Here is a 14993-nt window from a genome sequence, read left to right on the forward strand (position 1 = left end):
TTAAAATCGGTGGTTCGGTTGCGTGTTGCTCGCGGCGATCAGCGTGGGGTAGTGCTAGTTCCCTCTGGGTACCTGATGTGTCCTGATTGATCTGTATGGTCGGTACTATTTCCTGGGGTTCATTGTCCACAGTGATCTGTGTGAGGTGGTATTCGTTCTAGAATGGTCATTTGACCCTACTGATCTGCATGGTGTTATTCGTTCTACATGTTCACTGTGTCGATGATCAATCTGTATGAGGTGAGTACTGGGTCCTATAGGTTCATTGTTGATCACAGTGTCTGTTGATGTTGTTCTCATCTTGTGTGTCCACAGTGATCTGTATCAGGTAGTATTCATTCCTGGGTTGCAGTCGCGTGCGTCGATCATCTGATGAAGTAATTGCTTCAGAGTTTTTGGACGGTTCACTGTCTCCACGATTGATCTTGTAATCCGGTAGTACTAATTCTGCGTGCGCACTGTCTCCTGATGGTCTGTGTCGGGTGGTGCTAGTTCACCACAGGTTCGGTATTGATGAAATTGTTGATCTTGTGCGGGGTAGTGATGAATTCTGCATGTTTCACTGTGTCACGGTGATCTGTGCAGGTGGTAGTTCTGCGTGGTTGCTGGCCGGTGATCTGTGTGGTGGTGCTAATTCTGTTGGTGCGCTTGGTCTGCGGTGGGTCTTGTTGTGGTGGTGCTTGTAGTTCACAACGGGTTTCGCGGTACGGTGGTCATGCTCGGGTGGTGTAGTTATGCGGGTTCATGCGGAATGATTGGTGCTTCGGTGCCGGGTTTCTTTCCGATGCGGTGATCGTTCTGCGGTACTGTTCTGCGGGTTCGTTGTTGATCACGGTGGGTCATATTGTGGTGTTCGTTCATACCGGTGCGCATTGTCACGGTGGTCGCGGTACGGTGGTGATAGTTCGCCAGGTGCGCAGTGATCACGTTGATCTTATTGCGGTGGTGCTGATTCCTGCGTAATTCGCGGTCACGGTGGTCGTGATTGGTATGGTACCATCTTCGGTATTATAAAATTGATCTCTTATTGCGGTAGTGCTAATTCCTCATATTCGTGATCGTGGTGGTGCTGTTCCTGGGGTTCGTGTCACGGTGAGTCGTATGGGGTGAGTATTCGTTCACCGTGTTTATTGGTCACGGTAATCTGTGGTGGTTCTGGGTCCTATGGGTTCATTGATCATAGATGATCTGTGTGGTGGTACTAGTCCTGTATTCATTGTGTCACAGTGATCTGTATGGTGATTGTTATAATTCCTACATATTCACGATACAGTGATCTTAATAAGGGTAAACTGAATTTCATCTTCGCATTGTGTCCATGGTGAGTCTGGTGCGAGGTAATTGTTACTTCGTTCCTACGGGTTCTCATTATTAATGCAGTGATCTGTATGGTGGTGCTAATTCCTGGTATTGTGTCCACAGTGATGATCTGTATGAGGTGATATTAATTCCTGGAGTTCACGCTGTGTCCACAGTTATCTGTGCAAGGTAGTACTAATTCCTACGATTACTCATTGTGTCCTGATGAAGTCTGTATGAGAGTAGTACTAAATCCTGAGTTACATTATTGTCCACAGTGATCTGTATGGTATTATTCCCTCTGGGTTCCCTGTGTCCACAATGATCTGTGCGAGGTAGTATATTCCTATATGTTCACGGTGATCCAAAGTGATCTGTTGAAATTGTACTAATTCCTACAAGGTACATTATTGTCCAACGATCTTGATGGTGATACCTAATTCCCTGGTACACAATGTGTCCCACAGTGATGTATGAAGGTAATACTATTTCCTAGGAGTTCACATTAATGTCCTGAAATTAGATCTGTATGAGGTAGTATTCATTCCTACATGTTCACATTGATGTCCACAGTGATCTGCATGGTTAATTAATTCCTACATGTTCTACTGTGTCGACAATCAATCTATGTAAAGTAGTACCAAGGTCCTATAGAGTTCACATTGTGTCCACAGTGTCTATTGGTATTTAATTCTCATGTACAATGTGTCCTATTGATCTCTGTATCGGGTAGTATTCATTCCACAGGTGCACAGTGTCCACATTGATCTCGACGAAATGGAGTACCTAAGTTTTAAACATTCCTGTCTCCACAGTGATCTGTATCCGGTAGTACTAATTCTACGCGATGCACACTGTCTCGATGATCTGTCAGGTAGTATAATTCCTACAAAGGTTCACATTGTGTCCCAAAGTGTTGATCTGTATGAGGTAGTATTAATTCTCACATGTTCACACTGTCCACAGTGATCATGTACAGTGAATTCCTACATCGTCACACTGTGTCCCACGTGTCATGAGGTAGTACTAATTCCCTATTAGTTACATGTGTCCACAGTGATCTGTATGGTATTACTAATTCCTGGCTCGGGTTCTATAATGATAAGGTGGTCTCTCAGGTAATTACTAATTCCTACAGGTTCATGTCCAGAATGATCATATTGCGAGGTGGTACTGAATTACCAGGTTCACACTGTGTCCACAGTGATGTTTGCGAATTGATGCTAATTCCTGCAGTGCATTTATTGATCGGTGATCTCTGTGGTGGTACTAGTTCCTGCATCTTCATTTATTGTCATGGTGATCTCGTGCGAGGTGGTACTGAATTTCATGGTACATTGTGTCACGGTGATCTGTGAGGGTAGTGTTATAATTCTGGTACATTATTGTCACAATGATCTGTGTGGTGTTAATTGAATTCTGCGGGTTCTGCTGTCACGGTGATCTTGTGAGAACCGGTATGACTCACTACGTATTTAATGCAGTGATGTCGCAATGATTGGTGCTAATTTCCTACGGGTTTGTTGATGCGGTGGGTCTTGTTAATGGGGTGTTGTAGTTACTACGTAATTTAACGTTGTGTTCATAGGTGGTCTGATGATTGGTGGCTTTCAGTTTCACCTCATGATTCGTTGTTGATGCGGTGGTCTTAATGGTGGTACTAGTTCTGCGTGTTCATTGTCCGTGCGATCTTGTTGGCGGTGGTGCTGATTTCTGCGGGTTTGCTCATTTGGGTCACGGTGATCTTATTGATTGGTGCTTTAGTTCTGCGGGTGCGCATTGATGCGGTGATCTTGGTGGTATTGAAGATTACCGGGTTCATGACCGTGCGGTTGTCGTGCTGATTGGTGCTGAATTTCACTGTGTTTCATTATTGGAAATTAAAATGGTGATCGCGGTAGGGGTGGTGTTCTGCGGGTTATGTTGTGATCTGGTGGAATCTTGTGGTGGTACCCTGAAGATTTCTGCGGGTGCGGTGATCACGGTGATCTTGTATGATTGGTATTCGTTTCCTGCGGGTTAACGGTCTTGGTAGTACTGAATTCTGTATGTTCATTGATACGGTGATCTTGTGAGGGTACTGAATTCCTGCATGTGCACGTTGCGTCACGGTGATCTTATTGGTGATTGCTAATTCCTGGGTTCATTGTGATAGCGGTTATCTGGCGGTACTTGTTTCTGGGGACATTGATGATGCGGTGAACGGTGTCAGGTGATGCACTTGTTCTACCGGAGTTCGCTGTGTCCTGTTGATCTGTGTGGTGGTACTAATTCCTGCAGATTGCATTGTCCTATTGATCTGTGCGAGGTGGTACTAATTCCTTCAGATTTTTACAATGATGATCACAGTGATCTCTGTTGGTGGTACTTGTTTCCTGGGGTTTCACGTGTCACGGTGTCTGTTGGTGATGCTAATTCCTACATGTACATTATTGTCCACAGTGATCTGTATCAGGTAGTATTCATTCCAACAGATTGAGATGTGTCCACATTGATCTCGACGAAATGGTACTAAGTTTTCAAACGTTCTGTCTCCACAGTGATCTCTGTATCAGTAGTACTAATTCTACATGCGCTGTCTGTATCAGAGTAGTACTAGACTCCTACAGAGTTCATTATTAATCCAAAGTGATCATGAGAGTATTAATTCCCACATCATTCACACTATTATCCCTGATGATCTGTGCAGTATTATTAATTCCTACATGTTCACTGTGTCCAGTAATCTGTATGAGAGTAATTACTAATTCCTATTAATTTTACACTGTGTCCACAGTGATCTGTATGGTAGTACTAGTCTAACAGGTTCACACTGTGTCCCACAGTGATCTTTCTCAGATAGTACTAATTCCTACAGGTTCATATTATTGTCCAGAATGATCTGTGCGAAGGTAGCACTAATTCTTACGAGTTCACACTGTGTCCTGATGATGTTTGCGAGGTAATTACTAAGTCCTACAGGTTCACATTGTGTCCACAGTGATCTGTATGAGGTGGTAATTCTATCTTCACATTATAGTAATCTGTGCAGTAATGCAAATCTGAGTTCTCGTGTGTCCCCAGTGATCTATTAGGGGAAGTAAGTACTAATTCCCTACAGTACAGTAGTAATCCCTGAGTAGTCTGTATGGGGAAGTGAGTATTAATTCCTACAGGTTCACTGTGTCTGGTGATCTGTATGAGTTGTACCTAGTCCCTACAGGTTCACCACTATTATTACACAGTGATCTTTGCGAGTGTACTAATTCTACATGTACATTGTCCCACAGTGATCTGTATGAGTAATTACTAATTCCTGAGGCTACATTGTGTCCTATTGATCTGTGGTTGTAATTCCTACGGGTTCTTACTGTAGTCCTGAGTGATCTGTGGGGTAGTACTATTCCTACATGTTCATTGTGTCCAAAGTGATCTCTCTGTGGGGAGTAGTACTAATTCCCTACGGGTGCACATTGTGTCCTACAGTGATCTGTATGAGGGTAGTACTAGTTCATATTCACGTTGTGTCCCACTGGTGATCTGTGTGGTCAGTACTAATTCTACATGGTATTCACATTGTGTCACAGTGATCTGTATGGGTAAGTGCTAATTCCTACATCTTCATTGTGTCCATTGTTGATCTGTGCAGTGTAGTACTTAATTCCTACGGGTTCTCATTGCGTCCACAGTGATCTGTATGAGGTGGTACTAATTCCTACAGGTACACATTGTGTCCTGGTGATCTGTATGGTGAGTGATTCCTGAGTTCACACTGTGTCCCTGATTATCTGTCTGTGTACTATTCCTATATGTTCATTGTGTCCATAGTGATCTGTGGAATTGATTACTAGTCTGAGTTCTCATTGTGTCCTGATGATCTGTATGGTGGTATGATCCTACAGGTACGTGTGTCCTGATGTGATCTGTGGTGTGTTCATTCCTACTGGCTGCACTGTGTCCTGATGATCTGTTGCGGTGGTACTGGTCCTATATGTGTTCACATTGTTGATCCCAAGAGGTGATCTGTGTGGGGTGGTGCTAATTCCTACATGTGCACATTGTGTCCTGGTGGTCTGTGTGGGGTGTTTCAGTTCCTGGGTTCTGCATTGTGTCTGCTGTTGTCTGTGGTCAATTGCTGTTCTGGGTTCATTGTTGATCCTGATTGATCTGTATGGTGGTGTGATCCTTCGGGTTCACTGTCCTGGTCTGTGTCGGTGGTACTGATTCCTACTGCGTCTCACTGTCTCACAGTGATCTCATCGGGTGGTGCTAGTTCCTGGGTTCTGTTGATCAGGTGATCTTGTCATGGTGGTGTTCCGTGTTTCTGTCCCTGATGATCTTGTGTGAGGTGGTGATGATTCTACGTGTTCACTGTGATCACAGTGTCTGTGTGGTGGTACTAATTCCTGATGGTGCACTGTTGATCACAGTGATCTGTGTGGTGCCTAATTCCTGGCTGGGTTCTTTGGTCACGGTGGATCTTTCGGGTGGTGCTGGTTCTGCGGGTTCGTGATGGAATTGGTCTTGGGGTCATTTAGTTCTTTTGGGTTCGCGATGCGATTTGATGTTTTGGTGGTGCTGGTTTCCTGCGGGTTCGTTGTGATGCGGTGATCGTGAGTTGGTGCTGGTCATACGTCTTCGTCGTGGTGGTCTTGGCGGTGGTGCTGGTCCTGCGGGTTCTCGTTGTTGATGCGGTGATCTTGAGTGTTTTCGTTCCTGGTGCACGGTGATACGGTCTGTGGTGGTATTAGTTCCTGGGTTCTGTAGTCACGGTGGGTCATGGGGTTATTTACTAATTCCTGGGTTTACTTTATTTTGATGATGTTGCCGAGGTAGTGCTGGTTCTACGTATTGCATTGTGTCCCGCGGTGATCTGTGTGAAATTCAGTACTAATTCTGGTACACATTGTGTCCTATTGATCTGTATGGTGGTTATTAATTCCTACGGGTTCACTGGTCCACAGTGGATCTCCATTGAGATGGTGCTATTTCATGTTCACATTGTGTCAAGTGATCTCTGGGGTAGTACTAATTCCTACAGGTGCATTGATCACAGTGATCTGTATGAGGTGAGTACTAATTCCTACGTAATTCACATTATTGTCCACAGTGATCTGTATGGATGATACTAATTACTACATATTCATTATTGATCCACAGTGATCTGTATAAGGTAGTACTAATTCCTACATCTTCACATTGTCCATTGAATCTGTGCGGTGGTACTAATTCTACGGGTTCTCAGTAGATCCACAGTGATCTGTGAGGGTGGTATAATTCCCTAATTACATTATTAATCCCACAGTGATCTGTATGGTGGTATTAATTCCTGGGTTCACGTGTCCTGATTATCTGTGCGGACCAGTACTAATTCCTATAATGTTCACATTGTGTCCATAGTGATCTGTGCGAGGTGGTATGAATTCCTACGGAGTTCTCATTATTGTCCTGATGATCATGTAAGTGAAAGTACTAATTCAGGTTACACATTATTGTCCCTGATGATCTATTATGAGGTGATGTTCATTCCTACAAGGTTCACTGTGTCCTGATGATCTGTGCGAGTGAGTACTAATTCCTATATGTTCATTGTCCAAAGTGATCTGTATGGGGTAATTACTAATTCCTACATCAATACACATTATTAATCCTGATGATCTATTATGAGGTAGTACTAATTCCTACAGGTTCATTGTGTCTAGTTATCTGTATGAGGTAGTGATACTATTTCCTAGGGTTGTGTGTCCACAGTGATCTGTATAAGGTAGTGCTTATTCCTTCGGGTTCACACTGTGTCCACAATTGATCTGTATGGTGAAATTATAATTCCCTACATCTTCACGGTGACGTCCAAAGTGATCTGGTAACGGGTAGTACTAATTCCTACATATTCACATTGTGTCCTGATGTATGTGAAGTTACTATTTCCTAGGAGTTCATTATTGTCCACAGTGATCTGTGTAAATTAGTATTCGTTCCTGCATGTTCACATTATTGTCACAGTGATCTGCGTGAGGGTGTTAACTAATTCCTGCATGTTCGCACTGTGTCCTGATGGTAATCTGTATGTGGGGTAGTTCTGGGTCCATATGGGTTCACATTGTGTCCATAGTGATCTGTATGGTGGTACTGAATTCCTACGTATTCATTGTCACAGTCTGTGGTGGTACTAATTCCTACATGTTCGCATTGTGTCCTGATGATCTGTATGGAGTACTAATTCCTACATCTTCACATTGTGTCCATAGTGATCTGTGCGGTAATTGCTAATTCCTACGGGTTCTCATTAATCCTGATGATCTGTGTGAGGTAATTGCCTAATTCTATAGTACGGTGTGATCCTGATGATCTGTGTGGTGATGATGATGAATTCCTGCAAGGTTCACCTGTGTCCAGTTATCTTATTACGAGGTAGTATAATTCCTATATCTTCACATTGTGTCCATGGTGATCTGTGCGGGGTAATTGTACGGGTCCTCATTATTGATCTACAGTGATCTGTATGAGGTGAACTAAATCCTGGGGTTCGCATTGGTCTGATTGATGCCGGTAGAGGTGGTATTGATTTCTGCGTGTTCGCATAGTGATGCGATTATGACAGCGGTGGTGTTAGTTTCCTGCGTGTTCTTTCGTGATGGACGGTGATATGACGTGGTGCTTTGGTCTGTGGGTTTGTTCGCGGTGTCTGTTTGAGTTGGTGTTGGTTCTGCGTGGTTTAACGTGGGATCTTGTTGGCGGTGGTATTAGTTCCTGCGTGATTACTTTCGGTCGCGGTGATGCCGGTGCTGCTGGACTGCTGTTGGTTTTGTGATGCGGTGGGTCTGTGGTGGTAGCTGGTCTGGCGGGTTTTAACGATGCGGTGATCAACAATAAGGTGGTGCTGGTTTCTGCGGGTTCATGTTGATGGAATCAGTCACCGGTGCGGTGGTGCCGAATTCTTTACTGGGTTCACGCTGATCACCGGTGATGTTTGCGGTGGTACTGAATTCCTGCGGGTTCGCATTGTCACGGTGAGTCTTGGCGGGGTGGTGTAATTTCCCGTCTTCGTTGTGCGATAAAGCGGGTGGATCGGTAGGTGGTGCTGAGATTCTGCGGGTTCCAGGGTGATGATGCGGTGGTCTTGTGAAGTTGATGCTAACTGAATTCACCATGTGCACATTGGTCACGGTGATCTTGTGGTGATTGATTTCACTACGGGTTCGCAATGATACGGTCTGTATGAGGGTTGTGCTGGTTCTGCAGATTTTGCTGTGTCACGTTGATCTTTGCGAGGTGAACTTCAGATTCCTGCATTATTGCATTGTCACGGGTGATCTTAATGAGTGGTACTGAATTTTCTACCAGGTGCATTGTGTCCACAATGATCTGTATGAGGTGGTATTAATTCCTGCAAAGGGTTCGCCACAGTGATCTGTGGGAGGTATTACTATTTCCTATGTTCACATTATTGTCCAAAGTGATCTCTATGGTGGTACTAATTCCTCTGGAGTGCACATTGTAATCCACAGTGATCTGTATGAGGAAGAGTACTAATTACCATTCACATTATTGATAAGTGATGTGTATGAGGTAGTACTAATTCAGCATATTCACATTGTGTCCACAGTGATCTGTATAAAGGTAATTATAATTCCTACATCTTCACATTGTGTCCATTGTGATCTGTTGCGAAGTGAAATTACTACCTAATTCCTACGGGTTCTCATTGCGTCACAGTGATGATCTGTATGAAATTAATTACCTAATTCTGAGTACATTTTGTCCCGCAGTGATCTGTATGGGGTAATGCAGCTAATTCCTACTGGAGTTACTGTGTCCACAGTTATCTGGCGGTGTTAATTCCCTATGTTCTGTTAATCCATAGTGATCTGTGCGAGGTAATGCAAGAACCTACAGGTTCTCATTATCCCCTAGTGATCTGTATGGTAGTATAATTCCTAGTGCATTAATCCCTGATGATCTGTTATGAGGTAGTGAGTTCACCTGTATCACAATGATCTGTGCGAGTAGTACTAATTCCTATATGTTCATTCGTAGTAGTCATGAGGTGATGCCAATTCCATGTACGTATTACAGTGATCTATTAGGGGAGTAGTACTAATTCCTACAAGGGGTTTACATTGTGTCTACAGTTATCTGTGTGGTGAATCTGCTATTTCCTGGGTTTGTGATACATTGATCTGTATAAGGTGATCTTTATTCCTACAGGTTCACACTGTCCTGATGATCTGTGTAGTCGATACTAATTCCTACAGATGCACAGTGTCCACAATGATCTGTGCAGTGGTACTAATTCCTTCAATTTGCAATGTGTCCACAGTGATCCTGTGGTGAACTTTATTTCCTAAGGACACATTGTGTCCCACAGTGTCTGTTGAGTGGTACTAATTCCTACATGTACATTGTGTCCACAGTGATCTGTATCAGGTGGTATTCATTCCTACAGGTGCACGGATGTCACATTGATCTCGACAGTACTAAGTTTTTTAAACGTTCACACTGTCTCCACAGTGATCTGTATCCGGTAGTACTGAATTCCTACACGTGCACTGTCTCCACGATTAGTCTGTGTCAGGTGGTGTCCTACAGGTTCATTGTGTCCAAAGTGATCTGTATGAGGTAGTGAATTCACATGTTCACCTCATGCGATCTGTGCGGTGGTATTGAATTCCTACATGTTCACACTGTGTCACGGTAATTTGTGTGAGGTGGTGCCTGGTCTGTTGTCCTGATTGATCTTGTGGTGGTGCTGAATTCTGGGTTCACTGTTGATGCGGTGATCAACAATAAGTGCCCCTTACAATTTACTGCAGGTTTAGCGTGGAATGATCGTGGTACTGGTCTAGCACGGGTTCTGCTGTGTCACGGTGGTGTTTGCGGTGGTGCTGGTGGGGTTTGCGTTCACGGTGATCTTGTGAGGTGAGTGCTAGTTTCTGTCTTCACGTCATGGTGATCTGTGCGGTGGTACTGGTTCATACGGGTTTAACCGTTGTCGCGGTGGTCATGATTTGCTAGTTCCTGGTACCATTGTCACGGTGATCTGTGGGGTATTGATTGCGGGTTGCCGTGTAGAGTGATCGTGTGAAGGTTGTACCCTGAATTCCTGCAGGTTCACGCCAATGATGCAGTGAATCTTTGAGGTGGTACTAATTCTATTGTACATTGATACGGTGATCTGTGTGAGGGTGGTACTGAATTCCTGAGTGCGCATTCACTATTAATTCTTATTGTGGTGTTAATTCCTACGGGTTTGCTGTGATGCGGTGATCTTATTGGAATTATTTCATGTTTGCATTGATAGAAGTGATCTCTGGTGGTACTAGTTCCTACGGGTGCGCATTGATAAATTGATCTGTGTGGTGGTACTAATTCTGCATTCATTGTGTCCGTGGTCTTATTGTGAGGGTAGTACTAATTCTACATGTTCATTGTCACAGTGATCTGTATGAGTAATTAATTCCTACATCTTCACATTGTGTCCATTGTGATCTGTTACGGTAATTACTAATTCTACGGGTTCTCATTGCGTCCTGAGTGATCTCTTGTGAGGTAGTACCTAATTCCTACAGGTACATTGATCCCTGAGTGATCTGTGAGTAGTATTGGTCCTACAAGGTTCTGTGTCCCTGATTATCTGTGCGGTGGTATATCATTCCTATATATTCCACATTGTCCATAGTGATCATGCGAGTAGTACTAATTCCTACGGAGTTCTCATTGTGTCCCTGATGATCTATGAGTAGTACTATCCTAGAGTACATTGTATGTCCCTGATGATCTGTAAGGTAGTATTCATTCTAGAGTTCACACTGTGTCCCACAATGATCTGTGCAGTGTATATTCCTATATATTTCACATTGTGTCCAAGTGATCTGTATGGTAGTACTAATTCTATCACATTGTGTCCGCACAGTAGTCTATGAGTAGTACTAATTCCTGAGTTTCATTGTCTACAGTTATCTGTATGAGTAGTACTATTTTCTAGGGTTCACATTATTGATCACAGTGATCTGTATGGGTGGTACTTATTCTGAGTTCACACTGTGATCTGTGGTGTTCGTTCTGAATGCATTATCACCGTGATCTGTGCAATTAGTGCTAATTCCTTCAATTACCGTGTGTCCACAGTGATCTGTGTGAGGTAGTACTATTTCCCTGGGGTTCACATTGTGTCCACAGTGTCTATTTGAGGTAGTACTAATTCCTACGTGTGCACATTGTCCCACAGTGATCTGTATCGGGTAGTATTCGTCCTACAGGTGCACAGTGTGTCACATTGATCTCGACAGTAGTACTAGGATTTTTAAACGTTCACTGTCTCCTGATGATCTCTATCGGTAGTACTAATTCTACGTGCACACTGTCTCCTACAGTGATCTGTATCAGGTAGTATTAATTCCTACGTGTTCATTGTGTCCTGATAATCTGTGTGAGGTAGTACTAATTCATATTGAACACCTCACCGAGTCATCTGTATGGTGAACTAATTCTAACAGGTTCACACTGTGTCCACAGTGATCTTTCTCAGGTAGTACTAATTCCTACAGGTTCATGTGTGTCCCAGAATGATCTGTGCGAGGTGAGTACCTAATTCCTGAGTTCACACTGTGTGTCCACAGTGATGTTTGCGAGGTAGTACTAATTCCTGCGGGTTCTCATTGTGTCACGGTGATCTGTGCAGTGGTACTGAATTCCTGCATATTCACGTTATTGTCCTGTTGATCTGTATCAGAGGTAGTACTAATTCTACATCTTCACATTGTCCATAGTGATCTGTGCGGTGTGCTCTAATTCTACGGGTTCTCATTGTGTCCACAGTGATCTGTATGAGGTAGTACTAATTCCTCATGTACATTATGCAGTGGAATCGTATCGGGTGAGTATTAATTCCTGGGTTCATTGTGTGCTGAGTGATCTGTATGAGAAGTGCTAATTCCTATCAGGTTCACACTGACCAAAGTGATCTTTAGAGATGGTACTAATTCCTGCATGTGCACATTGTGTCCACGGTGATCTGTGGGGTGGTACTAATTCCTACGGTACACATCGTGTCCACAATGATCTGTATGAGGTGGTATTAGTTCCCTACAGGTTCGCACTGTGTCCCTGATCTGTGGGAGGGTACTACTATTCCTACATGTTCACATTGTCCAAGTGGTGATCTGTATGAGGTAGTGAATTCCTACGGGTTAACGTGATCACAGTGATCTGTGGTGGTACTGAATTCCTACAGGTGCATTCACGGTGGATCTTGTGGGGTAGTGTTCTGCGGGTTCGCCGATGCGATTGGTCTTGTTGGGGGTGGTGCTAGTTCACCGTGTTTTAGGTGTTGAAATTGATCTTGTGTGGGGTGGTGCTAGTTCCTGCAGGGTGCATTGTTGATCACATTGGAGTCTTGACGTGCTAGTTCTGCAGGTTTTAGGTGATCACGGTGGATCTTGTGTGAGGTGGTGCTGATACCGGGTTCATTGATGATCCTGGTGGAATCTTGTGTGGTGGTGCTAGTTTCCGTGTTCGTGATGTTCGAAATTGATCTTGGGAGTGCCTGCTCCTGCGGAGTTCATGATCCCTGAGTGATCTGTGTGGTGGTACTAGTTCATACGGTGCATTGTTGTCCTGACCAGTCTGTTGGGGTGGTCGCCTAGTTCATTCAAGAGGTGCACGGTTATTGATCACGAAGGTCTGTGATGGTGGTGCCCTGATTCCTGGGTTGCACAATCGTGATCACAGTGCCAGTCTGTATGAGGTGGTGCTGTTATGGGGTTCACGGTGTGTCACGGTGATCTTGTGGTGGTATTCGTTGCGTGTTCATTGGTGATAAGTGATCTTAATGAGGTGGTGATGAATTCCTACGTGTTCACACTGTGTCACGGTGATCTTTATCAATGAGGAGTGGTGCTGGGTCTTATAGGTTCGTGATCACAGTGTCTGGTGAGCTAATTCCTGCAATGTGCATTGATGATCACAGTGATCTGTATCAGGTAGTATTCGACCACTACTACAGATTGAACAGTGTGTCATTGATCTCGATGAAGTAGTACTAAGGATTTTTAAACACGTTCACACTGTCTCCACATTGATCTGTCAGGTAGTACTAATTCCTACAGGTTCATTTGGTCCAAAGTGATCTGGTAGTATAATTCCTAATGAGTACACATTATTGTCCACAGTGATCTGTGGTAGTAATAATTCCTACAAGTGCACATTGTGTCCACGGTAATCTGTGAGTAGTAATAATTCCTACAGGTACATTGTGTCCACGGTGATCTGTATGAGGTAGTATAATTCCTGGTACACATTGTAATCACATTGTTGATCTGTATGAGGTGGTATAAATTGCTACAAGTACACATTGTCCACAGTGATCATGTAAGTGTGGCAATTCCTACAAAACACATTGTCCCTCAGTGATCTGTGAGGTAGTACTAGTCCCACCACAAGGTTCACACTGTCACAGTGATCTTTAGGAAGTAGTACTAATTCTACATGTACATTATTGTGTCCCTGATGATCTGTATGAGGTAGTACTAATTCCTGGGTACACATCGTGTCCTAATGATCTGTATGAGTGGTATTAATTCCTAGCAGGTTCACACTGTGTCCCACAGTGATCTGTGGAAGTACTACTATTCCTACAAGTTCACAGTTAATGTCAAAGTGATCTGTATGAGGTAGTACTAATTCTACATGTACATTGTCTGATGATCTGTATGAGGTAGTAAGCTGAATAGTGGTATGTGTTGTTTGGTTTTTTTGTTTATTGCCGCCCTCAGCAATATTCACGCTTCATATATGGCGAGGGTCTGTAAATAATCGAGTCTGGACCGGACAATCCAGTGATCAACAGCGTAAGCATCCATCTACGAAGTCAGATACGATGACATGTGTCAACCAAGACTACACGATGCCGTTAGTTGCCATGGGTTACTGAAGACCTATTCTATCCCGGACAATCACGGGTTCACGTGGTGTCATTTGAAATGAGCCATCAAAAGCATCGAAGACATGAAGCTTTGTGGCCTATCATCACACACGTACTGCAATTATCTAAATGTGAACAATACCAAGTATTTTATCAGAAGCTTAACTTAATGTTAGCTAAATGAGATGCAGTCGTGAGAACATGACGTTCTTCAAATATCTAGTGTATGGTATCTTCGTTTATTTATGGTTTTGTTTGGGAATCTCAAGGTGATTTAAAGATGGAATGATTCTAAGATGAATTCTTTGGTTAAAGAGTGTTGTACTCAAACAAGTTATTTTGAGGCGCCGAGTTACTCAAAACTAGAATTATATTGAATGTTAAATAGTTCAGTGGCATAAGAGCCACTCATGTTAAGGAGACATTGAAAAGAAAATAGACGAATGCTTAGTCACTTAAGGATTGGTAAACGTATAGTTATGCTTAAAGTAGGGAGAAGAACAGTCATCGACACGGTGACAAGCCGGGAAAGCCACATTTCAAAAATGACTATTGCCGGGAAGGCCACGTTTCAATTACATGGCTGTAGCCGGACAAGCCACATTTCCAATAGATTAATTAATTAATGGATTACCGTAACCGGTAAAAGAGTGTCCCCATGCTATTTTCAGATAGCAGTAAGTCTTTGTCGAGTGAAGGTGAATTTTTAAAAATCTTATAATATTGTCCTTTAGATGAATTATTCATTTCACTAGTTGGTTGAATAGGTTGTCTTCCAAGTTCTCCATACACC

This window comes from Haliotis rubra, unplaced genomic scaffold, assembly GCF_003918875.1.
Source record: "Haliotis rubra isolate DU_JTF1 unplaced genomic scaffold, ASM391887v1 Scf820, whole genome shotgun sequence".
In the NCBI taxonomy this organism is placed as follows: domain Eukaryota; kingdom Metazoa; phylum Mollusca; class Gastropoda; order Lepetellida; family Haliotidae; genus Haliotis; species Haliotis rubra.